At 37.4% G+C, this 27341-nt stretch overlaps 1 protein-coding gene and 1 long non-coding RNA gene across 3 annotated transcripts in view; both read left to right on the top strand.

Annotated features, from left to right (window-relative positions):
• The window catches only part of VWC2L (von Willebrand factor C domain containing 2 like), a 175041-nt gene that overhangs the window by 99480 nt on the left and 48220 nt on the right, over positions 1–27341 (top strand). The window lies entirely within an intron of this gene.
• On the top strand, positions 213–27341 carry LOC105712922 (uncharacterized). The gene is made up of 4 exons (XR_001106454.2): positions 213–245; positions 14437–14610; positions 24508–24656; positions 27212–27341. It is a non-coding gene; the product is annotated as an uncharacterized LOC105712922 (long non-coding RNA).

Here is a 27341-nt window from a genome sequence, read left to right as displayed (position 1 = left end):
ATAATTTATGTAACTATAAACTACTACAGTAAGATCCCACTTGAAACTACAGGATTGCAAAATACATGAGATTTTGATACAGAAGCACCTGACTCAATTTTGATGGCCCTTGCTTTTAAATTAAATCTGTTATATCCCAATCTTCATTTTAATTTTATTCTGCCCCTCTCTTTTCAGAATCAGAAAGCCAGTTGCTACTCATTCTCAAGTTTTCGGTCCTAATAACTTATTAGTCGTATCCAGATGTCAGCTGAAATAACTATCAGAGATTGTGATGATCAACTATGTTTGTACTTTTGTGGTCTCTGTGGCTGTGCTGAAATGTTTAGAAAATGTCATTTATTCCCTTTATGCATTAATGAGTAGGTATTAAATATTTAATTCCTTTACATGTTATCTGGCCCCACTATTTGGAACTGCTTTCTATTAGTTCTAGAAAGTCTCTTAAGAAGACAATATTATTTCCAGTTTCTCCCCCACACTGTATCATTCAATTTATCCTTCTATGTAAAACGGACAAAGTACTTTGTGGTTCCGAGATTTTCTTCTTCCTTACTTAAAATTTTATGTAGTAGATTAACTTACTTCTAGTTTCCTCTCTCACAGTTCTAGGAAGGACTTGTCAATCTAATATCAAATACTGAAGAGAAAATTCATTTTAAACTTAGAACTTTTACTGATCCTCACAGATAAAGCCTAGTGGCTCTTTCAGTCAGCCAGAATCTCATTCTTAACCATTTAAAAATACACACATATAGTCTATTGCCTGGCACTTATTTATTCCCTAACATATAATTACTAAATGAATGAATTCTAGATTTGCTCTATCCTTGGCTCATGTGGTAGGCAGGATAAAGGCAACCCTGAATGTCAGTCCACATCCTAACCCACAAAACCTGTAATTATGTTACCTTACATGGGAAAAGTTACTTTACAAAGGTAATTAAGTTTTTGACCTTGAGATAGGAAGATTACAATGAACGTATCCACCAACATAACACTTTGAACCTATAGGTAATAGGTGTTAAAGTAACGCTGGGCATGGTGGCTCATACCTACAATCCCAGTACTTTGGGAGGCCAAGGAGAAAGGATCACTTGAGCTTCAGAGGCTGAGACCAGCCCAGGCAACATGGAGAGATCCCATCTCCAAGAAAAAAATTAAAAATTAGCTAAGTGTGGCTACACAGAGGCCAAGGCAGGAAGATCACGTAAGCACAGAAAGCCAAGGCTACAGTGAGTCATGTTCATGCCAGTGTACTCCAGCCTGGGCAACAGAGCAAGACCTTGTTTCAAAAAAGAAAAATTGGTAAAGTAACCAAGAAATGAAAATTTGTAGCCAAACCACTGTGGACTAATTTGCGTTCACCTCCAAATCCATGTTGAAACCCTAATCACCAAGGTGACTGTATCTGGAGATAGAGCCTTTAGGAGATAATTAAAGTTGAAAGAGGTCTTAAGGGTGGGGACCTAATGCGTAAGACTGTGGCCTTCTAAGAAGAGGAAGAGAGAGAGATTTGGGGAGATTTATCTTTCTCATTTACTCTCTGCCATGTGACTACTCAGTAAGAAGGTGCCTATCTGCAAACTGAAAAGAGAGTCATCATGAGAAACTGAATCAGCCGTCACCTTGATCTTGAAATTCCCAGTTTCTAGAACTGAGGGAAATAAATGTCTGTTGTTTAAGCCACTCAGTGGTATTTTGTTATGGCAGTCTCAGCATAGTAACACACATCTCTGGAAAATATATATTCCTCCACGGTAGGTATATGATCTCATGAAATCCTTCATTATTTAAACTGAAAGTGCAACAAAGTTAAATTGGATGTAATAATAGCTACACACACACACAAGCACACACACAATATATCTGGTCATAATCCCTAATGAGTCATGAACTTAATGCTTATTCTTCTCATTAGTTTTTTTTTTTTTTGAGACACATTATTTACAAACCATCTCTCTCTCACACAAATGGACTATCCATTTCACTTGATCTTATTTGATTGCAATCTTGATATCATTTGATTAGTTTCATATGATACACATAAGACTGATTAAAACACGTGTTGCTACCTGCCCAAGCAAAAATAAGCCAGCATGTCTTTCATTTGCCAAGTTCACTGTACCTTCAGGACACCTATGCTACTGTGAGGTGATAAGAATCATTTGCACTTCAAAATTTTCACTATACCAAATACCACATGTTCACTTATAAGTGGGAGCTAAATGATAAGAATACATGGACACATAGAGGGGGACCACACACACTGGGGCCTGCTGGAGGGTGGAGGGAGGAACATGGAGGGAGGAGGGAGAGGATCAGGAAAAATAATTAGTAGATAATAGACTTAATACCTGGGTGACAAAGTAATCTGTATCACAAGCCCCCATGACACACGTTTACCTGTGTAACAAACATGCACATCCTGCACATGTACTCCTGAACTTAAAAGTAAAAAAAAAAAAAAAAAATTTACTATCACTCTCCAGAACTTTTTTGTCAATGTACAGGTACCTGCTGATGAACAGTAGGATTTATGTTACAAACCAATGACAAAATGTAAAAGTCCAGAGTAAATGCATTAATTCCCACACCCAAGAATTTCTTTTTTTAAAATTATACCTTAAGTTTTGGATACATGTGCAGAACGTGCAGGTTTGTTACATAGGTATACACGAGCCATGGTGGTTTGCTGCATCCATCACACTGTCATCTACATTAGGTATTTCTCCTAATGCTATCCCTCCCCTCACCCCTCTACCCTGCCAGAGAGACCCGGTGTGTGATGTTCCCCTCCCTGTGTCCATGTGTTCTCATTGTTCAACATCCACTTGTGAGTGAGAACATGCAGCCAACACCCAAGAATTTCAAACCTAAGAGCTATAAAAAGTAACAGTTAGTTTCCTCTTACAATAGTGGTAGACCACAAGAAGAATGCATAAGTGGCTATAACTGGAAATAGAATCATTTATGACTTTATGTGTCAAGGTTGGCATGATGAATTATAGCTAGAAGTAAAATGATCACATAAAGTACAGTATCTAAGTAAAGTATGTGCTAAGAAGTCCCTCCTGAACCATCACTGGTTTCTCAAGGCTGGCTTCTTACAGAATTCCCTGAAACTCTGGTGATTTTCAAGGTTGAATGTTTATAGAATCTACTGGAGTGGTAGTAGTCCAACTATTATGAGTAGATAAAGGCTGCATGGCCCTGTTGAAAAAGGAAGGCTGCATCTTGGTCATTAGACTCTTTTTTTTTTTTTTTTTTTTTTTGAGGCAGAGTTTCGCTCTTGTTACCCAGGCTGGAGTGCAATGGCGCGATCTCAGCTCACCGCAACCTCCGCCTCCTGGGTTCAGGCAATTCTCCTGCCTCAGCCTCCTGAGTAGCTGGGATTACAGGCACGCGCCACCATGCCCAGCTAATTTTTTGTATTAGTAGAGACGGGGTTTCACCATGTTGACCAGGATGGTCTCGATCTCTTGACCTCGTGATCCAGCCGCCTCGGCCTCCCAAAGTGCTGGGATTACAGGCTTGAGCCACCGCGCCCAGCCGGTCATTAGACTCTTGTAGATAAAGGATTATTGCACAGCTACAAACAAGGGAAACCTTAGAAGCAGCCTAGCACTGATGGTAACATTTTAGAAATGAATGTCATTTTGGTCAGACAAGTGATTACTGTCAGGTCAAGGAGACCCACCAATGTCTCCTCAATCATTTCATGCACTAGACTTTTCCCCTGACCTTCAGGCAGTGCTTCCTTCAGCTTGAAATTCAATCAGTTGGTCCTCCCAATCAGAAACACCCAACAAAATCATGCAATCCAAGTGACTAGTTTAGTGAGCTGATTATTGAATGATGTCTAGAATGCTGAAATCATAGTCCTGAGCAATGTTTCTGAAGATGTAAAATGTATGATTCATTTCACCATTAGGCTGATATCAGAGAGAGAAAGATTCTCATTTGACATTTAATCTTCAGGGACAAATTACATGCAAACATTCATAACATGACAGAAAATTTTCACTATTGCTGTTCCTTAGATCTGTGACATGAATGGAAGAGAGTCCAATATAATATATGACCGTATCTGTTATTCATTCATTCACTCATTCATTCAGCTATTCAACATATAATTTTGGAGGACCTGTTTAGTACCAATCAAAGCTTGCTACTGATGATTCTATTAAGTCATCTCCCCTTCATGGAATAAATGATCCTCAAGTTGGGAAAAATTTACAAGTTATAAAACAGAACCCTCCATACAACGCAAGAGTATCATCTTAGCACCCCTCAGAAGTGCTCAGTTTCTGGTTTAAATCTTCCAGAAAGCTCTAAAGAAAAATTCTCAGGTGTATGATGTCTTCCCTTCAATATTACCAGCAGCAGCCACATTGCCCTCTGCTAGTCAGATGGTTTCCTCAGTTCAGTCAGCAACTTGATGGGACATCAGCTGCCAGAGGTGGTCTTTGGAGATGACAGCAGGATATTGGTAGAGCAAATATCTTTGGTTTGGGGATTTATTAATGAGAACTGACTGATGGTTAGGCCCATATACACACACTCATGCAAATGGCTTCATCTTTACAGCTCTAAATGTAATGCCATGTTAATTTGGATAAGCAGTTGTTAAGGTTCATATCAAAAGTTTATGTTTTCTGTAATCATTTACTTAACATTTTAATTTTTCCCTCTGCAGCTGCCCAACTAAAATTGTCTAACAGTAATCTCTGTGTTAATACCAAACATAGACAAAAAGCATCTGTATTATGTCAAGTGTAAAAGAAACAGAAAAGCAGCAAATTCTGATCTTTAGGTAATATTTTTCTTCTTTCTTAGCACCATTTTATGTAGCAATGGAATATGATATTATAATATCAGGGCAAATTCTTGTAAGCATATTTGAATTCTTCCTTTCCATTCATTTTAGTCTTTGTCTAGATATGGATATAATGCAGATACAGATACAGATAAATAATGGAATAGTAATAAACTGAGTTATTTTTACAACAAAATCCCAACTTCCACTTCAGCATATTCAGTTGCTCAGGGGCAATATTTTGCCAAATAGATATTATAGTAAGAGGAAATCATGATACATTTTTGCAATCCTGTGTCCTACAACAATAGAATATTAAGTGTCTATAGCACTTCACCTAGAAATCCGTCATGGGGTCAACAGCCCACAATCTCGTGATGAGAAAAGAAGGGCTGTATCCTGTAAATACATATACATATTTGAACACTGGCAGTCACTTTTTGGTGAAAATGTGTTATTCAAAAATTGGCATAATCACAGTTTCCACCTTGTTTATGACCAGCATAAAAAATTGCATAAAATATCATGCACAGCTGTAGTCAGAAGGAAGATTCAATTTGGGCTTTGTGCAGACTTGACTTGCCGCCAGGGCAGTCACATACATCATCTAGGGCTGCATTTCAAAGGATAAAATACAGTTTTAATTCTTGTGGCAAATTTATTTTTTCAAGGAGAGATAAAAATGTTAAAATAGATCATAAAAAGCATTAAGTCCCTCCCTGCCCCCACCCAGTCCATCTTTTGTTAATATAATGTTAAAGGGTTAGTAAAAGATGGGAAAGCCATAAAATTAAAGGTTAGGATTGCAGCTCTATCTGTCCTCAGAATGAGAAGGTATCTGGTGTGATTGCATACTCCTTTTTATTATTTAGACAGCCTCGTTGGGAATATCATATGTGAACAACCTCAAACATTCCTGCTGGTTTCTTTGAGAAATCTCAAAGGCCACAGTGATAGAAAACAGCATGGGCAAGCTACTAAAGACAGACAAGGTTTTCAACTGAAATGCAAAAGCACAATATAGCACACAGTTTTACAAGGAGATCTCCTCCACCCCTGCAGAGGAGAGGGCTGATGTCCAGCATCATGTGTGCGGGTGCATCACAGCATCTTCCTACTCTCAAGAGCCTTAATGGGACAGCTGCTTCATTTCCCAATCGGGGTCCAAAGAAAACAAGTAAGTTGGCAAAACCCACATAGCTAACTTTATATTGACTGAGGCAGAACCAGACCTCTATTCTCTGAAATTTGAACACAATGTTCTTTCTACCTCTTTATGTTGTCTCCAGAAGTGCTTGACATCTCTAGGAATGAATGAGAATATCCACTGGGAGATACAGGTGAAAACTTTTTATTTCATATGTGATGGTGTGCTAGAGCCAGTTGGCACAGAGTGTTGAGAGTCTATTGTTTTCATCTCTTCCTGATTCACATCGAGTGACTTCATGCTGATAAGTTGAAATTAGCCATAGTGGGAGTATTTACACCACCAAAATTGGCAAATACTACAAACCAGGGCTCCCTCCCACCCACTGCATAGACACTGATCAACACATCACTCTTCTGGTTCCATCACCCCGGGAGTCAGCTCATAAATGATTAGGTGTAATGCTGCTCTAACCTAACAGCCCTCATCCCTACCTCATAAGCTCCAGTGATAGTTCATCAGTTGTTTCCAGCACAGCTTGTTAGGAGCTGCTATGAGGCTCCTTCAAGACCATAAGGAATCTTGTGAATCACCTGTTTCTGGGGTTTCTGGGGGTTATGGCTACACCAGCACACCCAAAGTCAGCAGATACCAGACTAGGCAGTTTTGTCACTGACTTATAGAAAGCTAATAGACTCAATAGTTTTGTCAGAGATTGAGGTTCCAAAGATTTATTTTAATCTAAAGAGTGCATTGGTGTCTTTAGTTTACATCAATTATGTGTAGATTGTCATTAAGCAAAACTGTGCTGTAGGAGAAAGAGGGTTTTGAAATTTAAACAAAAAAAAAAAAGGAAGCTGGGGAATAAATGTATATAAAGCTCATTCAACTGCAACCAAAGGGTCTTCTTTACAAACAAGAGTCAAGGATATATAGTTTTTAAGAACTTGAGGCATGTAGACTTAACGATTTGTCCAGGTCTGACAACTATAAGCCCTGTGATCTTATACAAGTTACAAACTTCTCTAAGTCTCACTTTCCTCATACGTAAAATGAAAAGAAAAATAATATATTTCCCTTAGGTTATTGCAAGGATTCAATAAGACAAAGTACACTAAACCCTATCTTCTTTTGCCTACCCAAGAATTCTGCCCTAGCAATTCTTCACACTCACTCTCATTCTCATTTTTGCTGTCTCCCCCAACACCATCAATGTTTTTGTTCTCTGATCAGAAATTAATTCCCTGCCACTCAAATGACGTTTAATGACATTGTCAAGATTATCAGTGACCTCCATATTTCTAAATTCATTGGTCAAATCTTTGCTCTCATTTTCTGTGACTCAGCATATAACACAATTAACACCTCCTCCTTAAAATACTTTCTTCACTTGGCTTTCAGTACTCCAGACTCTCAAGGTTTCCTTCCTATATATGGGCATTACCAATTCCAGTTGCTGAGGAGCTAAAAAGGAGAACTGTATAGTGTGATGACAGGTGGCTTCAGGATCACTGAACTCTAGTGAGGAAGGTGGAGTTGCTGCAGGTTTAAGATGCATAGGAAATGAACAGGCCAGTGGTTTCCCATTTTTGCCTGCACATTTGAATCACTTGGGGGGCTTTTGGAACTTGTGATGCCCAAGCCACCCAAAGTTAATTGTAATCTCTAGGCATGAGATCCAGGTGTCAGTATTCCTTCTGTAGGTTCCCCAGTTGATTACACTGTGGGACCAACACTGTAAAACGTTGACCTAGGTGCAGTAAGAGAAGTAAAGGCAGATCCCACGAGGAAGAAGTAGTTTGTAGAAAGGCTCCATCGGGTCAAAAGTAGCAAATAAATGAGCACAAAAATCTGAAAACATGTAATAACACCAGAGCAAAGAAAGTAAAAATATAGAAGACTTGTACAATAATGGTGGTAATACAAGGCATAATATTAGTTAAAGGATGCCATAAAATACTACTTAAGAGGTTTGGAGAAACGAGAAACCATTTGAACTCATGAAAAACCATATAAACATACCAATTAAAAGAAGTAGTACTGTGTGTCAACTGATAGAAGGACTGGAGTAAAATTAGTTGTATTTAAATTTGTCTTCAATTACTTTCTTTGACTTAGGGCAAGATACCTCAGTTTCCTCATATGTAGTATGTGAAACAATGTAACAATAAACTTATTTCATTAGTTTCTTGGAGGATTTTGATAATTTATATAAGGCACTTAGAATAGCATTTGACACATAATAAACAAACATTAAATGATGATGATGATGATGATGTTGACGATGACCACATTATGATGATGCAGGTCTTTGGCAAAAGTTGACGGAATTTAGCTGAGCCATTGGCCTAAAGACAGGGTTCCATCTGGGAGAACTATAATAGATGCCAAGCTACCAAAACGAGCACAAGAAATAGTGTGAATCATGAAAAACTTGTCTCTAGCCTGCCCATTTGTTTTATGGCACTCCCGCCCTGCCTTGTCCTTCAAGAGCAGGATTTTTCTGCTTCTGAATACCTCCCAATAGAAAATGATTTGATAACAATACCACTACTGGGATTACTTTTCTCAGTAGTGCTGTATCTTAAAGCTGTATCTGAAACTGTGGAATGAAAGGCTTTAACCCCAAAAGAATGTTAGTAATTCAGAAAATTAAATGAGATAATTTAGATTAAAATCACTTTTAATTTATAAATTGCAATGCAAATATTAACCTTCACCTATGATAACTGACTTCTACAAAGCCCTCAAATTTTTAAGGGGAGTATCCACTTTATTTTCCACATGCCCATCAAAGAGCATATTTGATCTTACTAGAAGGCCAATCAATATTCCTTTACTAGTAGCCCATTAATCCTAGGCCTGTGGGAAAAAGACTTGACTGCAATGAGCATTGTGACAAAAAGGAGGTTTTTCAGGTTGTATTAAAACTTCTGTTCTTTTGAAAAACCTTAACATGAAAGACATGCTGATTTAGTTATAATCAGTGTGACTGAGGAATAAAAAGAAGAGAGGAAACGCAGAGATTCATGTGTTCCTAGAATTGCAAAGCCTATTCTTTGTGAGAACCTGTTCTTCCTTTAGAATTTCCACTTCTTATCCATGTACTGCTGCTCTTTCACCCACCTAAGAAAACATTTATGAAACACTCAGCACGTACCAGGCACTTTTCATGGCCCTAGAGATATAAGATGATGATAAGACATAGTCTCTGTCCTTGAGAAGAATGCAAGAGAGTAGGGTAGGCAGGCCACTTATGAAATAGATCATGTCGATATAACAGAAATTGCAAAGACAATAGGTACAAAGATAATGGCACACAGTGCTGTGACACTTGTTCTTTGCCCACAATGGAAACTATTATACCACAAGTGTGTCTTGAAAACTAAGGGCCTAATTAGACAAAGGAATTTGAAAGAATGTTCAAGATAAATAAAAGAAGACAAGAACTGGCCACAACAGTGTGATACTTAAATTGTCTTTCAAGTGATCTTTCTTAGAGTACCCTGGTCTCCAATCACAGAAGCCTTTCGCTTCCTCCCCAGAGACACCATATTGTTCCTTCCACTAGTCTATGGTGATGGTCCCATTTTCTCCCCCTAGCTTGCTCTGAAGGTGTACATTCAGTTGGTGCATCCACTTGCACCCAAACTTACTCCCCTTAGGTTCACATGCATGACCCAATGATGCCTCTGCACTGCAAAGGAAATGATCTAGAAATGCAAATCAAGATTTATATATGCAAAGGGACACACTGCAATAATCGACATGTTTTAAACAATATCAAAAAGGAATAAACACATTAAGATGGATGCGCAAAAATAAAACACTATAAAGCTCTTAAAAATACATAGTTCTGAAATTTTAAGATTATTTTATGGCATGGGGAAATTCTCAGAATATTTGCTATTATACACACACACACACACACACACACACACACACCCCTATGTAGATGTCTTTTGTGTTTATATATAGGTCCATGTTCAAAATAGAAAATTTGAGAAAAAAATGAATATACAATCCCACCAGCCAGAGATAATCTTGATAACATCCAGGCATACATTTTTCCAGACCATTCCCCATACATACTTGTTTCTTTTTGAAACACAATTGGAATCCTGGAGTTTTGCATCATACGTTGTGTTCATCCTATGTAACATCATATCAAAAACACTTTTCCATGTAATCAATTATTCTTTGAAAACTGGACTTTAACGTCTGTAAATATTCCTTTTTTTGAATGTGGCATAATTTACTTAGCAGTTTCATTATGGCAGACAGTAATAATTTTTATACTTTTATTTTCATATGATTCTTCAATTAACTTCCTTGACCCTAAGTCTTTGTTCATAATTCACTTATTTCCTGAGACTGGCTATATAGACATAAACTTACCAGGTCAAAAGGTAAAATAATTTTAATGCCCTTGAACAATATTTTCCAAGTTGCCTTCCAGAAAGGTTATACCAGCTGATACTCTCACCAGTGATGCACAATGGCACCCATAACCTCACTCTGCCAGCATCAAGTGTCATCTTTTGTCATCATTGCTAATATGGTAGACAAAAAACAGTATTCTTTTTTTAATGCCATATTGTGTTAAACAAAACAAAGAATACAAAACTACATATGCAATATGATCTCAACAATGTAAAACTATGGCCAGAAAAAAATAACAGAAAGGAAACATATGAAAGTGTAAAAATGTTTAGCCTCTGGTGGTAGAATAATAGATTATTGCTTTTTATACAACATCATTAATAATAATAGCAATATATGATTTATTCAAAAGATACCATGTTTAAGGAAACATGCTACATGGTTTTCATGCAGCATCTCATTTAACCCTCAAAACACTAAAAAAAATTATTTCATTTACAGCAGTAAATGACTGACTCAAAACTAGGTAGAGGCTGGAACAGTATATAAACTCTAGCTTCACTAATTCCACATTTCCTGCTTTTTGCTCTTCTTCCTCCTAATTTAACACATTTTTGCTTTCTTGTTAACGAGTATTTTTTATCATAAAAAGCAATAAAAGTCATCTTTACAGTCTGTCCTAAATGAGAGGATCCCTTACTAAACTTGTTGCCAATAAAATTTGACCAGCTTCTCCAGAAAGGAAGCTCATTCCCTAGCTCAGGGAGGTAAATGTAAGACTCTCTGGACATCTCACAATGACCAGGACTCGCCTGAATGCAAGGAGTCACCAGCATCATTACCTGGAATACTTCCTTGCCCCCTAAAACCATACCACATGGGTAACTGCCTAGCTCAGCACACATAACCTTGCCTTTGGCTTGTAGCTCATCACCCTGGCCCAAAGAAATGCCATCTGTATGAGCAAAAAAGTAGCTGCATTATGGAGATAGGTAGGCAAAGTCAGAATCCGAATTTTGTCCCTCCTGCCTTAATGAGGAGACTGTACTTTCTTCGTATTAATATTGATCTTAATAGTTTTTAAGAACATAGCAAGCAGGAAGCAGTGATATAAATATGATGTCTTCTTGTGTTTATAAACGGCATTTGCTTCTATTATTATTAAAGTCCAAATAATAGCTAGACTATGTCTAATCCTAGTCTTTTAAAAATTGGTTTTTTTTTCCTCTTTGCTGCTTCCTCCTCCGCTTCTATTTCCTTATTTTTAATTTTTAGTGGGTACATAGTAGGTGTATATATTTATGGGGTACATGAGATGTTTCAATACAGGCCTGAGATGTGAAATAAGCATGTCATGGAGAATGAGGTATCCATCCCCTAATTCTAGTCTTTAAATATATGTATATAATATTTTAAATATATACTATCTACCTAAAATATTAGCAAACCTGAGAAGGAGTCATTATAACAAGTCTTTTGAAGATACATTTGGATAGATTTTTTAAAACATACTACCTAATTATCATTACAAGCTATATAAATACATATTTGTAACCGATGAATATGATAGCTATTTTATAGAATAAGAAACTACTTTTCAAATTGCTGTTTTTGTTTTGATTTTTATTAAATCTTAACGTGCTAAATATTTATATTGAGGACATAATACACAGAACAATAAGGAAAAAATAAAGAATATTTGTATGAGAGGAAAATGTCCCAAAGCTAACTCTTTTTAATATTCAAAGAACATGTTGATTGTTTATATAATATATTCAGACACATTGTCAGACATTTTTACCTATGTGGAAATAAGCATTAACAAACCAGACTTTATTGGTTGAGTTTTGTCCAGAGAGAAGTAACTTTTTATAATAATTCTATCATTTAGTAATAACTCCTGTTTGTTTCAATGGCTAAAATGTCAATGTTCAAGTCCTAATACCCTAGCCCCATGCCATTGCCTTATTCATTTTAACTCCAGTCTCTGCTAATCATTGACTTCTGTGACAACATGAATCCATGAATCAATGCACAGAACCCTTTGAGGAATTCACATTCTTGAGAAAAGTGTCACTGAGTTACCTATGTCTTGTTTTCCCAGAGCCAAAACAGTCTGGGAATCTGATTACATTTTGCTTTTCCCCATTTTCTACGAGATGTCCAACTCATTTATGATAGCTAGCTTCACGAACTTCTAATTTGCTGGTTGTTCTTTGAATTTCAAGGTTTTTCATTAGAAAAGAAAAATATTTTAGAAATCTTAATGGACACTTTTCAAATTGAGAAACAGATTTTTTTTTTCTAAGATGCAAAAGGACATTATTTGTGAGAATATAGAGAAATTAGTATAAAATTATTGTTTAAATTTTAGGCTGGGTGTGGCAGCTCACGCCTGTAATCCAATAATTTGAGAGGCAGGCAAATCACTTAACATCAGGAGTTTGAGACCAGCCTGGCCATTATGGTGAAACCCCATTTCTACTAAAAACACAAAAATTAGCTGGGTGTGGTGGCACATCTCTGAAGTTACTCAGGAGGCTGAGGCAGGAGAATTGCTTGAACCCAAGAGGTGGAGGCTGAAGTGAGCCAAGATCGTGCCACTGCAGTCCAGCCCGGGTGACAAAGCAAGACTCCATCTCTAAATAAATAAATAAATAAATAAATGTTAAAAGACTCAAATCCTGACAAACATTCTGTTTTCACTACTAACAGTTAATTTCTGGGATTTGTTTTAATGATGACTTGTAGTGTGATGGGCTGATTGATGTAAGCTTAATTTGTAAAGAAAAATTAGGAATTCCATGTCTTATACAGACATAAGGTTATCTTAAATCATTACTTATTGTAAGAGAACAAAATTTTAAAAAGAAAAATTTCCAATACATTGAACCATATTATATTCTGTCATATAGAGCATTTAAAAAAAAAAAAAAAAAGCAAATTCCTATAAAGTTTACTTTGCTACCTAACAGCAATTAAACTCGTGTGAACTTTACCCCTCTTTGCTGTACTTGTGTCTTGCCAACCTCTCAGTTTTCTGATTCTACCTACCCAAATTATTCTCAGATGTTAAACAGTACAAGTTCAAGAACAAAATATCACCTTAAAAAATATCACCATAAAAAACAGTATGTTTTCTAAAGATGACCAGGCCTGGTTCTGGTCATTCTTTGTCTAAGAATTTCTACCTTCTGTACAATTTGTATATCTGAGCCAAGTTATAAGGCTCCAGATCAGACCTAAGGAGAAAAATCCTTTCTCTCAATCCCCCACCTGCCAAGACTGAGGTTCTATATCTAAGGATTTTTCTCCCTTAGATCTGACCTGGAGCCTAAGTTTTCTCTAAAAATGAGAGGATTAAACTAGAATGACCTCTGACCTTTATTGACAATACAAGTTGTAATTAACCCAGTTTGGATTCTAACCTATTTTGCATTCATTCCACACGTATTTATTAAGTACTGGCATGTGCCAGGTGTGGTTTTAGGTGCTTAGGATACAGTGGCAAGTGAAAGCCACATGGTCCCTGCCTGAACCTAATTATACTCTAGAACCTAATTATACTCTAGAACCTAATTACAGCCAAGCCAGGAAGTCGATGATGTCACATAGACGCCCCACTTGTTGTTTTTCCTCACTAATGCCCTGGTCTCCAAATGAAAGACTGCACTTTTCACAACTTATTTAAAAGAATCAGATCATTTGACTATCACACCAAATATATTGTAGACCATTATAGAATCTTGACTTAAAGGTTAGAGGAACACACAAAAAAATCATTTCTATTTTTCCACTGACACCTTCACAGCCAAGGGCACTTTGGCCAGCTTTTTATTTTATTTTTCAGAAATGCCAAGTACAAGACAGGGCCATACACTAATTGAATGGTTTGTTTAGAAAAGCTTGGGGGCAGAAGGAGTTTTTTCTTTCTCACTGTTTCTCTCTCTCACACACACACACACACACACACACACACACACACACACTCTCTCATACTTTCAGTAATGGACTCATTAGTTCCTAATGCATTCTTTTTGCACTAGCTGAAAAACGATTTCATCCTACCTGGCCCATTTTTCTTCAGGGAAAGTCCCCATCTGGAATTGCTAACCAACTTGAGGGTCAGAGATTTTTTTGAGAATCAGAAGAAAGCAATGAACCCCAGGCCTGGCAGGTGAGGGGGGCGGGACTAGGAGAAGACAGGAAGTAGGTGTATGCAAACAGACAAAAGTTTGCATACAGGTAACTCATGTCCAAAGTAAGCAACTCCGTACCAAAGTATACAAAATACTACATTTCATAAAAATGTGTTCTACAAAAATTAGGATTACTGTTACCCAGGTGAGGAGGTTGTTTCCAAAGTCAATAAGCCTGGGAAATGCTGGATGTGATAGTGATTTTTCAAAATGCTTTAGCATATTAATGTGCACTGTTTCTCCTTAAAAAGATGATGTGTATGTGGCAATAGCTCTAACACCCTAACTGCTCTGGGCATGGAACCCTCTTTATCCACCACCCTGGAATTACCTCCTCTGACCAGTGTTCTAAGAAACACTTCCAGAAATAATTCATTCCTCACATCCCTACCACACTCCCAGATCCATCAGTTGAATCTGGCTGCAGAAGATCATTTGCTATGAGAAAAAGCAGCTGATAATGTTAAGGTTAATAGCCAATGATTGTTGTGACATGAGCACTAAAAACAAATAACTGTTCACTTGAAATGGTGGAACTTTTTGCTTTTTATTTAAATCTTTGGTCCTGAAAACACAATGTGAGTGTGGTTAGAGCAAGTTTCTCAGACTTTCTCTGCTTCAGTTTTCTCACATGTTAAATATGTATAAAAGTAGTACATACCACATACCACTATTGTGAGAATTAAATAACTTACTAAATGCAAAGCATTCAGAACAGTGTCCTGCATATAAGTACCCAATAAATATTAGCCGTATATTTTATTTTCCATCGTTATAACAAACATATATATTAATATATCTTTATATATTAATCTATTATATATAATCACTCTAGTAGCTCAGAATAATGTATATATCCACAGAGGAATGATAAGTATTAATATTTTCAAAAGCAGACAATGGATAATCTGAGAATATCTGAATATAAATTGAAACATTTGGGGGCAAAGGTTATATAGTTAGAGGAAAAAAGGTCATTTCTTATTTATGAGAGTTGGTTACATTTCAATTTGGTTTTATACACATATTTAGAGCTACATCAACATGTAAAAACTTGGTTAAAGAGTAATGTTAAAATGGATTAATCTTCCCTACTCACATCTCCTCATATTCATATAATACTTTTTGGCATTTTCAATTCCTTTACGAATAATGCCAAAAAGCAGTAGAGTAAAATAAGTGACACAATTAAACCTGAGGTATTTAATGGTAAACCACGGCCTGCTGTAAAGAAAGTCATCATTACCCATATAAGGACACAAAATATAAGACAACTCAATCCTGGCTTAATTCCACTTTGACTTGCCTTATTATCTTAAGCTCCTCTAGAAGGGATAGGGAAAATTCTGTTTCCTCCTACTGGTTTCTCTTCTTCCATTGCTTTTCTCATAAACCTGCTTACCACATGATAGTTAGCTTGTGCCCCTGTTTATAACTCTCTGATGAAGAAAAAAGAACGCTTATATCATGTTGGTGAGAATGTAAGTTGAGTCACTGTGGAAGACAATTTGGAGAATTCTCAAAAAACTTACAGCAGAACTACCATTCAACTCAGCAATCCCATTACTTCGTATATATCCAAAAGAAAATAAATTGTTCTACCAAAAAGACACGTACTCACAGGTTCATCACAGCACTATTCACAATAGTAAAGGCATTAAACCAATCTAGGTACCCATCAACAGTGGACTGGATAAAGAAAATATGGCATATACTTGTGTATGGGTGGTTCCATGGTAGAAAATATGGCACATATACACCATGGAATACTATGCAGCCATAAAAAAGAAAAAAAATTGTGTCCTTTGCAGCAATATGAATGCAGCTGAAGGCCATCATACTAAGCAAATTAACACGGGAACAGAAAACCAAATACCACATGTTCTCACTTATAAGTGGGAGTTAACATTGGGTATTCATGAACATAAAGATGGCAGCAATAGATACTGGAGACTACCAGACTACTAGAGCGTGGGAGGGAAGGAGTGGAGCAAGAATCAAAAACTATCAGGTACTATGCTTACTACCTGGTTGACGGGAACATTTGCATCCTAAACCTCAGCATCATGCAATACACCCATGTAATAATCCTGCACATGAACCCCCAAAACTAAAAGGTGAAATTAAAAAAAAAAAGACAACCATCTTCAATTACTTTCCATTGTGCTTAGAATGGAATCCTTAATTAACGATGTGGCCTGCTGCTGCCTCTGATCTAACTCACACCACTCTTCCCTACCTTAGCCTTGTTCCACTCCTTGAACCAAGCTCTTTCCTGCCTCAGGGCCTTTACACTTGTTATTGCCTCTACCTGGAGTGTTTGTCCCTCACATCTTATGTGGCCTGATTCCATCTTACCATTTGAGCTGATAAGAGATGGTAAAGGAGATGTCTCTCCACAGGCTGTCCCTGAATCCTCTAAGGTAGCCCTCATCTCCCTGCTTATTGTTCAATATACCACCAATTTTGTTGCCTCAAAGTACCTATATTTGACATTAAGTAATACAGTAATATTACTAAACTAGCACCAAAACTGATCTCGATAATTACATCCATGGCATAAATGAAGTCTTCCATATCAGACTCTAAGGAGAAGTCATCCTTATTTATTGCTACTGTCCCATATTAAGTCCTTCTCAACCAGTGAGCTGCAATAAAAATTAAGTCATTTGTATCATTTACAATAAAGTATAAGGTATACAACTGCTAAATTAATTTAAAGCATCCCTTGGGCATGTGAATAGTAGTAACAGAGGAAACTGAAGCTCACATATTTCACTTACAAAGTGTTTTGTAAACATTGTACTCAAAGTTTTATTTTTTAATTGTACTTTAGGTTTGGGTACATGTGCAGATCATGTAGGGTTGTTGCATAGGTACACACATATCATGGTGGTTTGCTGCCTCCATCCCACTGTCACCTATATCTGGCATTTCTACCCATGTTATACCTCCCAAACCTCCCCACCCCCACCCTGTGCCTCCCCTAGCCACCTCCAACAGTCCCTGGTGTGTGATGCTCCCCTCCCTGTGTCCATATGTTCTCATTGTTCAACACCTGCCTATGAGTGAGAACATGTAGTGTTTGATTTTCTGTTCTTGTATCAGTTTGCTAAGAATGATGGTTTCCAGATTCATCCATGTCCCTACAAAGGACACAAACTCATCATTTTTTATGGCTCCATAGTATTCCATGGTGTATATGTGCCACATTTTCCTTGCCCAGTCTATCATTGATGGGCATTTGGGTTGGTTCCAGGACTTTGCTGTTGTAAACAGTGCTGCAATGAACATACTTGTGCATGTGTCTTTATAATAGAATAATTTATAATCCTTTGGATATATTCCATTTGCTGGATCAAATGGAATTTCTATTTCTAGGTCCTTGAGGAAGCACCACACTGTCTTCCACAATGGCTGAACTAATTTACACTCCCACCAACAGTGTAAAAGTGTTCCTATTTCTCCACATCCTTTCCAGCATTTTTTAATGATCTCCAGATTTTTTTAATGATCGCCATTCTAACTGGCGTGAGATGGTATCTCAATGTGGTTTAGATTTGCATTTCTCTAATGACCAGTGATGATCAGCATGTTTTCATATGTTTGTTGGCCTCATAGATGTTTTCTTCTGAAAAGTTTCTGTTCATATCCTTCACCCACTTTTGGATAGGTTTGTTTGTTTTTTTCTTGTAAATCTGTGTTAGTTCTTTGTAGATTCTGGATATTAGCCGTTTGTCAGATGGGTAGATTGCAAAAATTTTTTCCTATTCTGTTGGTTGCCGGTTCACTCTAATGATTGTTTCTTTTGATACAGAAGCTCTGGAGTTTAATTAGATCCCATTTGTCTTTTTTGGCTTTTGTTGCCAATACTTTTGGTGTTTTAGTCTTGAAGTCCTTGCCTATGTCTATGTCCTGAATGGTTTGCCTAGGTTTTCTCGTAAGGTTTTTATGGTGTTAGGTCTTATGTTTAAGTCTTTAATCCATCTAGTCTACTAAAAGTTTTATAACACTTTGTAAGTGAAATACGTTTTTAGAAAATTAGCCTGTTTTATCTCTTGGTTGATCCTGAACCCTGGAAGTATCAAGAATTCATGAAATCATACAGTTTAAGCATTGGAAGAAAACCTAATAGCCTTACAACTAGCCAGTTTTCTAGCATTTGAATCCCTTCTATGGTGTTCCTACCAAGTAGTTATTCTTCATTAATCATGAGTTCACAACCCCTTGACATAACCCTTTCTTGTTTGAAGACCTCTGACTTTCAGAAATCCCTAAGAGATAAGATAAGGTAGGCCCCAGAGTGACTTATACTTACTGGTGATATTTCAGTAACTTAAATCCAAGTGGAATAAATCTAATCTCTCTTATACACACCAGCGTTTCATGTTTCTCAAGACAACTGTAATATCCTCTTAACTTTTCCTTTCTTTGAGATAAAATTTTAGTTCCTTCAACTATTCCTAATATGCCATTGTTTCACATTATTGCCAGGGATTAAACTTTTAAATTTACATCACTTTTTTTTTTATAGCCTGCTTCACAGATGGAACCCAAAATGAAGCATTTGCCACTGGTAACCAGATCACTGCAGAGCAAAGCAGTCTGTCAAAACCTATGTTCATGATGTCAAAAAATAATAGCAACAAAACATATCAAAGTAGCTGGGAGTTTAACACACAGAGAAGAAAAACCAAAAGAAAAGAACCTGGAGAATATCTGCTCCTCTGCACTCCTCAGCCACACACCATTCTCTAGCTAATCATTTCTGATCCCTTATTAGCTTCTTTGCAACTAAGTTTATGATAGAGTCTCTCTTCCTGAATTTTTAGAGACAATATATCCTATTTCACTTCCACTATAATAAAGTTGCCATTATGTGATTATATTAACCTACAAAAAAAAAGCTGTTTCTTAAAGCTTGACCCAATGTATCAGGTATACATAAACAAAATATACCTCACCACTGCTCAAGTGAGAAACTGCTCGATGGAGAGTAGGGGGCTTGCCTACAATCACAAGCTAGACAATGACAAAGCCAGGACCTGAAGCCATATCCCTGATCCAATGCTCTTGCCACCTTATCACAGGTCCCTTCCCAAGTCCGCCACCTTTTGGATTCCTAAAGTGAATGTGTTATATTGTAAGGTAGATTTCATCATCTCTTCATGTTAAACACGTAGAGATTGAATCTGAGAAGTTTATTAACGTGACCAAAATCACAGATAGGGGAGTTGGGAACTCAACCATGGGTGGCCTGGCTCCAGGGCAAGGGGCCTGTAGCTAGTATGACAGGTTCAGTATGACTCTGCTACCATTTGCCTTTTCAATGAACAATTCCTGGTTTTGTGGGGTTTCTTAAATTTTAAAACAGAAAAAAATAAAAAACCATAGAAACTAAATGACCAAACTCTGTTTTCTCCTTAATTTTTTATATGCTGTTTCTTCTTACAAGCACTCAAGACCACATACTTGATTTACATCTTTAGGCTCTGGAAACCATGGAGACAATTTGAAAAAGCTTGAGAGGCTAGAAAGCACTTGTACCAAAGCCATTCCCAGGTCCGGGTTTTGTTCCCTTGCAGTTTTACAGTAAATTATGAAGCTTTTCTACAAATCGGGTTCAATGGGAAAGTGCTGAGTCATTTTCATTATTGCATCGATTCCACACAGGGGTATCACAATAATGTTTAAGGAAGTCAAACAGTCACTATGTGTTCTTTAATTGGTATCTCAGATTGATGGAATTATCATCTATGTGCATCTGTTAAAGTGATTCATGCTGCTCAGATATTGGGTAGTTTCATTCCTATCTTGTCTCAGATAAGGGACTGGCAGTTTCAGAAGTCTCCACTGCTAAGTCCTGCAATTCAGTGGATTAGTAGCATCTTAAGTTTAAGACACAAACTTTCTTTAAACTAGTGGTTCTTCAGGTTCCACAGCAGCAGCAACAGCTGAAATGGCAATAACCATGTTGAAGTCATGAGAATTACAGTAGTCAGAGAATAACTTCTCATGTGAGAAAAAAAAAATGAAATTACTCCATACTTAGGTCGCCATTTCCTTTACACAGTACTTTTTAAAATGAATCTTTGCCAACTGGGGCTTGAGCCAAAGCTTTTCTCCTTCACGGCTCACCTTTCCTTAGTTAAAATGTTAAAGTCCTGACAGCACCACTGTTTCCACAGCATTGTGGTGTGTGGTTAACAAAGACAACCAGCAATTACTCAGTGAGGAGAGAAAGGAGAGAAAAGTTCATGCTAGAAGCAGAGGGGATGCGGAGCTCAACGATGACTAGTAGCATAGTCTACACTTTCTAGTAATATGAACTATTGATCCCCATTTAGTCATTTGGCTTACAATACACATTAGGTAATGTCTGCTCTGCTCTCATGCCATGACAGCTGATCCTTTATTAATAACGCATTCTTAGCACTGATGAAGCTGAAAAGATAGGCAGACATGGCTCCCACTCCTGATTCATGGGCTCCCAACTTCCTGGGAGAGTTAAGAAAGGGGCACTATAAGAGGAACTAGGAGGTGGATCTTTCAAGCAGTGAGAGGACAGAAAAGAAAAATTAGGGATAGCAACAAGTTTTGGTAAATTATACATAACTTGTACAAGCTCTGAAAATCCATTGCTGTCACAGGGACCTAGTTATATCTGCTTTCATCCCATGGCGAGTTAATAATGTATACATACATAAAATTTATGCTCGCTCATATGCAAAGTTCATTACTAAAACAACATTAACCTGGTAGCCACCTAAAAGGGAGACCCCTGAAATCGATAAACCATTGCTTAAACAGCAATATTAACTTTATGTGTTTTCACTTAGCTGCATTGGTAATCATGTTAGGATGAATAGGTGAAAACTAAAAACGCAGCGATGTCAACATTGGGGGTGGTTTAACATCGCCACCCACCCATGCAGTAATTTTAATGTTTCCTGAATCTAGGATATTCCATTTTCATCCTTAAGTGAACTTTACTGTGTTGTGGCATTGATCTTGCTATTTTCTTATAGACTCAATAAAATTGAAAAGGAAAGTGGCTAACCCTCAAGGACTTTCCAACCAATATTTCTACAAATTTTGAGTTGAGTTGGGATCACAGAAAACATGAAAAATGCAAGTAACGGTCCCTACCTACACAGCAAATATCTGTAGGACTTTTGACGAGTAAACACATTCTGATTGTGTGAGGACTGTGTTAGTCCAGACAAATTTTTCTGCTGAGGATGTAAGGAAGCACTGCCAAATAATTATTACTTGGAAGTAACAAATGCTTTTTAGATCAAGTTATTTTTTCCTTAGTACGGCAGTCCTTCTTCCAAATGTATGGAAGAACAGGTAATTCATTCCGGCATAGTAGAAAAAATGTAAAAACAAAAGGAGCAATTTTGCATTTTCTCTGTTGGAATATTAGATCTGTTCTACAGGTAATCAACTTTTCCTTCAAGCAAAGTGTTCTAATTTTCAGGGAGGGTGAGCTCTTCAGCTGGCAGATGTCAAGCAAAGCCATTTCTTAAGTGGGCTCTTTGCACAAGTGGTTTCCTTCACATTAGGCAGAGCTAGATGTGCTGTGGCCCAAAGGACAGTACAGCTAAAGCAATTTCTCATGTGGCTGACTGTCCAGGGGAGAGCCCACGTGAAAACATGACAATCAGTATAAGCTACCAAGGTCTGATTTTCTTATTGAGATAACAGTTTTGAATGATTGGTTGCCAGAGTTGTCAGGTTTCCAGAGTGGTCTTAATCATAATGTTAAAAATGAGTGCAAATGAAAACTATAGTAACATATCCAACTACAGCTTTATAATATTTCCACACATGCACTGATGATATAGTTCTGTAATCTGACGTTTCTCAATGTGTCTTCATAAGGAATGATACCACAATACTACTATTTCTCTCTTGGTTCAGTAAAGCTAGGGGAAGAAAGAAAAGCCTACTTCTCTGGGGGTGATTATAATAGTTATAACCATTTGTAATGATCATAAATTTTGAGATCATGAAATGCAAAGGTAACCACAGAGATAGAAAATCTAGACCAGGCACTGAAAAAACCTGCTTCATTATTTGATATAACCCGCTTCTGATCACATATGAAATACCTACACAGCACCTAATACACATTAATAGCAGGGAAGCAATAAATAACTGGAATTCTAGTAAGAGTAGTAATGATATTAGGAGTATCATGACTGTTACTTCAGATTCTAGATGTAAAAAATAAAATCTGATCTTTTGCTCTGCTCACATGGATATTACTGTGGTAAGAACATGCTATTCTGATCAATGTACTATGGGGAAAAGAAGTCATTTTATTGGAATCACACTAAGAAACAGAGACCCCAAACACTACATGAGTAGTCTTTCCATGGAGCAGTCAAATTCCTACCCTTCCTTTTAACAGTTTAATATAATCTTTTTATGACTGTGTTGAAATGTCTTTTACATTCACTTTCCATTTTCCGTTGGTATTGAAATCAGGAGACAAGAAGAAGGGCTAATATCTCTTCATTTTTAGCTCCATGGTAATTCTTCTGGCTTTTACAAAACTATCAAGGGTTTTTGAGTGTGGTTGTTGTATGTTGGTTTTAATCATGTATCTATAAGCATAAAAGCTGACAATGGCAGCTTTATATATTTGATGGTTTCAACTAACTGAGAATGCGGTATGGGTGAAGAGCAGTGGGTAGAACTCATTTCAGGTGTTAGGACACAGACTTAAAACTTTCTCCCAGCTGCCTCTTTGCTGCCTGAGCCTGGATAGGAACAGCCAGAGGTTACGGCTGTTCCAACCATGAGGCTTGCTTGGAAATACAGATGTCGGAGCAGTGACCTAGAGAGAGGGGACTCTGCCGGGAAAGGGAACCCTGACTGGTTGATTCCTGCATTTTTTTCTTGTAACACCCTCTCTCCCACCCAAATCCTTTCTGATACCTATACCAACTTCCAAAGTCATGACCCCTTTTACAGACTGAAACCCAGGACAGTCCACAATCTCTACAAGTGAGCAGAACAAAATTCTGCCTGCATCACCGTATCTGATTCATAGCTCTGCTCACAATTACCTGACAAACCACTTAACCTCGCCATGCTCCAGTTTCTTTTGTAACCCAGAAACACAATACTGTGGAAATCTCTCTCCTGGGATTGTTTTGAGCAGTAATTACATAAGTATATATATGTATACTTATAGGTATACGTGTGTGCGCGTGTGTGTGTGTGTGTGTGTGTGTGTGTGTACTTTAGCTTACGAGATGCTCTAGCAATATTTAAAGATAAAGTCAGAATAACTGAATAAGCCTACAGCTGTAATGGGTCTGCTGTCTATGAGGCTGCTAGTATTAAACAGCACAAATTACAGCTGGTCTTCCCAGGTCTCTACCCCTGGGCTTTGCCACTGACTTGCTATGTAACTTCCACTTTGGAATGTCTCTGCCTCCACATTCATCTTTAAAATAATCTGAAGTGATGAACTCCCTTGTAGGGCATAGAGGGGAAAAAGAAAAAAAAAAGCTGAGGGATTTAATAAGCGTAATTGAAAAAACAAATAACAGGATCCAATTCTCAAAGACACAGTTGTTATTCCTATTCATATAAATGCAAATTCAGCCCAAGAGTAAAACCATATGGAATTCTCTGATTTAAGGCATTTGCCTAGTAATAAGCACAGACATTTTTTCTGGTTTTAGTCAACCGAATAAAGAACAGGTTTTAAGAAATGCTCACAACCTTGCCTTGAATTATTTGTATACGGCTTCTATAATTTAAATTGTTGGGGTTATCTATGGATTACGGCAGTCAGAGTTTGGCCATAAACCTTCCAAGTAATGGTGTCTTCCTGAGAGCCCCTTCTAACAAATATTTCTAAACTGTTTTCCTTGACTCAATGCCAATAAAATGGATGGAAACGCTTTCAATTCTCTCTTTTTCTTTCTTGGTCATAGCTTCAGAACCCTAGCGCTGCTTGATTCCCTTCAGTTGCAGATATTGGTGGCTGGAATCAAGGGCCAGGCCCAGAAAAGTTTCACAGAAGGGACATACATAGGGCCAAATTGGACCCTCCGATTCACACCGTGTATCTCTGAGATGTGTGGTAAGTGTCTGAGGTACTGATAATGCTGCAGCCAAGATGGTCAAATAGAGCCAACACGTCACTCGTTGTATCAGAAGCCGCTGTCGCACCCTAATGCCAATTGTGCAGCAATGCATATTGCTCAGGCCATCACTGGGCCTGGGCACTATGCATGTTAATTGCACATGCTGCAATTAAAATTTAGGGTTTACAGAAATCGTTGCATTTCTCCTGTTTCCAGTTCATTGTATCTCTGCGTCCTTCAACACAAACATATAACAACTGCAGTAACATGGATAGAATCTTATGGACTGTTTGCAAGCACCTTCCACTTAAACAGAAAGAAATACATCACCGCCACAGAGAAAGCTTTGGTGGGAGATACAGATAATATACAAATTAGAGTTGCTGCACAACTCCAGGGGGCATCATCTATTCACCACATTGTGAACTGTGCCCCCTGGAGTTGTGCAATGAAAACATCCTACAAGATCATAGATATCCTAGAAAAATCTTATTAGAGAAAAACTGACTCAGATATATTAGAAATGTTCATCTAGGAGACATTAAGTTCCAGTTCTTCTGTCCTCTAGGCCTGACTTTTCTCACATTAAAGAGATCTCACTTTTCTAACATCATCTCCAGCGTTAACTCCAGTTCTGAAAGTCTGTGATTCAAAGAGTTAAGGCCAATTTGTATTTATCAAGTGGTAATGTTGGATGTAAATGTTCGTGTTGCATTAGTGAAAACAGGGGAAATTTTCAAATAACCCTTAACTGTTTTTCAGTGGGCCTTAGGAAAGAGGTTAAGTCTCTGGATTGCCTGACCTATTCAGTTTGTTTCGCAACTAATGAAAATACTGCAAAAAATGATAGGCGGAATGGAATCATAAAGAAAAGGGAAGCTTCATTTAAGCAATATAGGCAGTATTTCAAAAATGATCCTAGGAGGTTTGCTTCCCCCAACCTGGAGACAGTTTTTTAGGCTAAACAATAAAGTCTGCTTTAAATCAAATGCAAACAAAGCAATGTCCTTGATTTGGGGTCGTATTTTTCAAATTTGCATTTAAAACTGTTTCCTATAATGTTTTCTCAAAGTTCTTTTGTGTATCACCGAATTCTTTACTGAGTTTTACTTTGTCATTTGATTTATAAATTTAATGAACATCCTAAAGAAACCTTTTTGCTAAAGTTCCCATGCTTCTCTCCACTCCTCTGGTCCAAGATTCTCATACCATATCATGCTCTTCCAACACCCACTCCCACGCCCCTGCCACCATCTAGTAAAAAAATTCCTTATATCCACATTAGCCTATTGAAGTGTGAGCTGAGCTTGGCTTTCTGGCGGGAAAGACTGGGTTTATTACATTCCAGCAGAATTAGCAGATACTTTAAAGACTATAATCCAGTGGCACTGTGCTTACAAACCACGAGCTTTTGTTTTAGAAATATAAACAGAAGGATGATGCTTACAATTGTGTAAGTCATCCCAATTTCAAGTATTGGGCATTGGGCCAACAACCTGACTTGGGCTGTATACAGCTACAGAGTATTTAGATCAATTAGATAAATGGAATTTTGTAACAAAAGTCAACAAGATCATGAGAGAAATTCAAACATAAATTAAGAAAATGAAAATGAAACACACACACCAACATACACACATACTAGTCTATAACTAGAAACATCTAAAAGAGAAGACACAGGACTCCAGCCTTATAAGGCAGGCAACATATACTCCCTTCTAAAAGAGAATAGGGATACATTCTCTCAGCTTTCAGGCTTCCTATCCAAACCTAAGCTTCACTTGGGCAGTCCTGCTGTTACACCCATTTAAATATTCACCCACTTCTCTTTTTGGCACAGGGGAGAGAAAAGTGTTTCTCCTAACTTTATTCTTATCCATCCATTACACTGCACTGTGAGGGCCTGTTTTTGTTCACCATTAGAGCCCCCATGACTTACATATTGCGTGGCACATAGTAAATGCTCAGCAAATAACTTGTTGAATGTTGAATTAAAGATTTGATTTTTTTTCTTTCATCATACACTTATTGAATGCCTACTACAGGTTCTCTTTCACATAAGCATTCAATAAACATGTATGTGAATCATAAAGCAGTTTCAAGTAAAGGTCAGCTTTTCACATGAGAAAAAATTTAGGTGGACCAGCAGAACCTTCTGTATTCTCCAGGATCACAATGAGTTAAAGCAAAGTTCATGGCATTGAAAACTCATTGTAGTGTTGAGATACTTTTCAGCCAGCTAGAAAATTGACAACTGGTCACACTTAAATTTGGTACTTGGGCTACATCAAGTTGAGTCTCAAAATCTTAACATTTATGATTAAAAATGAAAAAAAGCATAGAAATGACTGTTTGTCCTTATACTTTTTGTGGAAAAAGAGACATAGGTTCCTTTACCCCTCCTTCTATCGAGTATTAGCATTGATCTTATGTTCTCAGAATCCTATAAAACTATTTTACCTCCATTCCCTATAAAGAAAGTTTTCTAAAAATGTATATCTAATCTCTTCCTTCCATGCTTGAAATATTCCCAATTGTCTTCATCATAAAGTCAAGATTCAAAGCATGATTTACCAAACGCTTGATGATCTCACTTTATCTTTACTCTGCCAGCTCATGCCCTCACAATCTCCCCAATAACAACTATCACCATTCCTAAATAGAAGTGTAATACTTTGAAA

The sequence above is a fragment of the Aotus nancymaae genome, unplaced genomic scaffold, assembly GCF_030222135.1.
Source record: "Aotus nancymaae isolate 86718 unplaced genomic scaffold, 86718_ANA_hifiasm-v0.15.2.pri h1tg000008l, whole genome shotgun sequence".
Lineage (NCBI taxonomy): Eukaryota > Metazoa > Chordata > Mammalia > Primates > Aotidae > Aotus > Aotus nancymaae.
The sequence above is the reverse complement of the archived record's forward strand: the minus strand, read 5'-3'. Positions and strand labels throughout refer to the sequence as shown.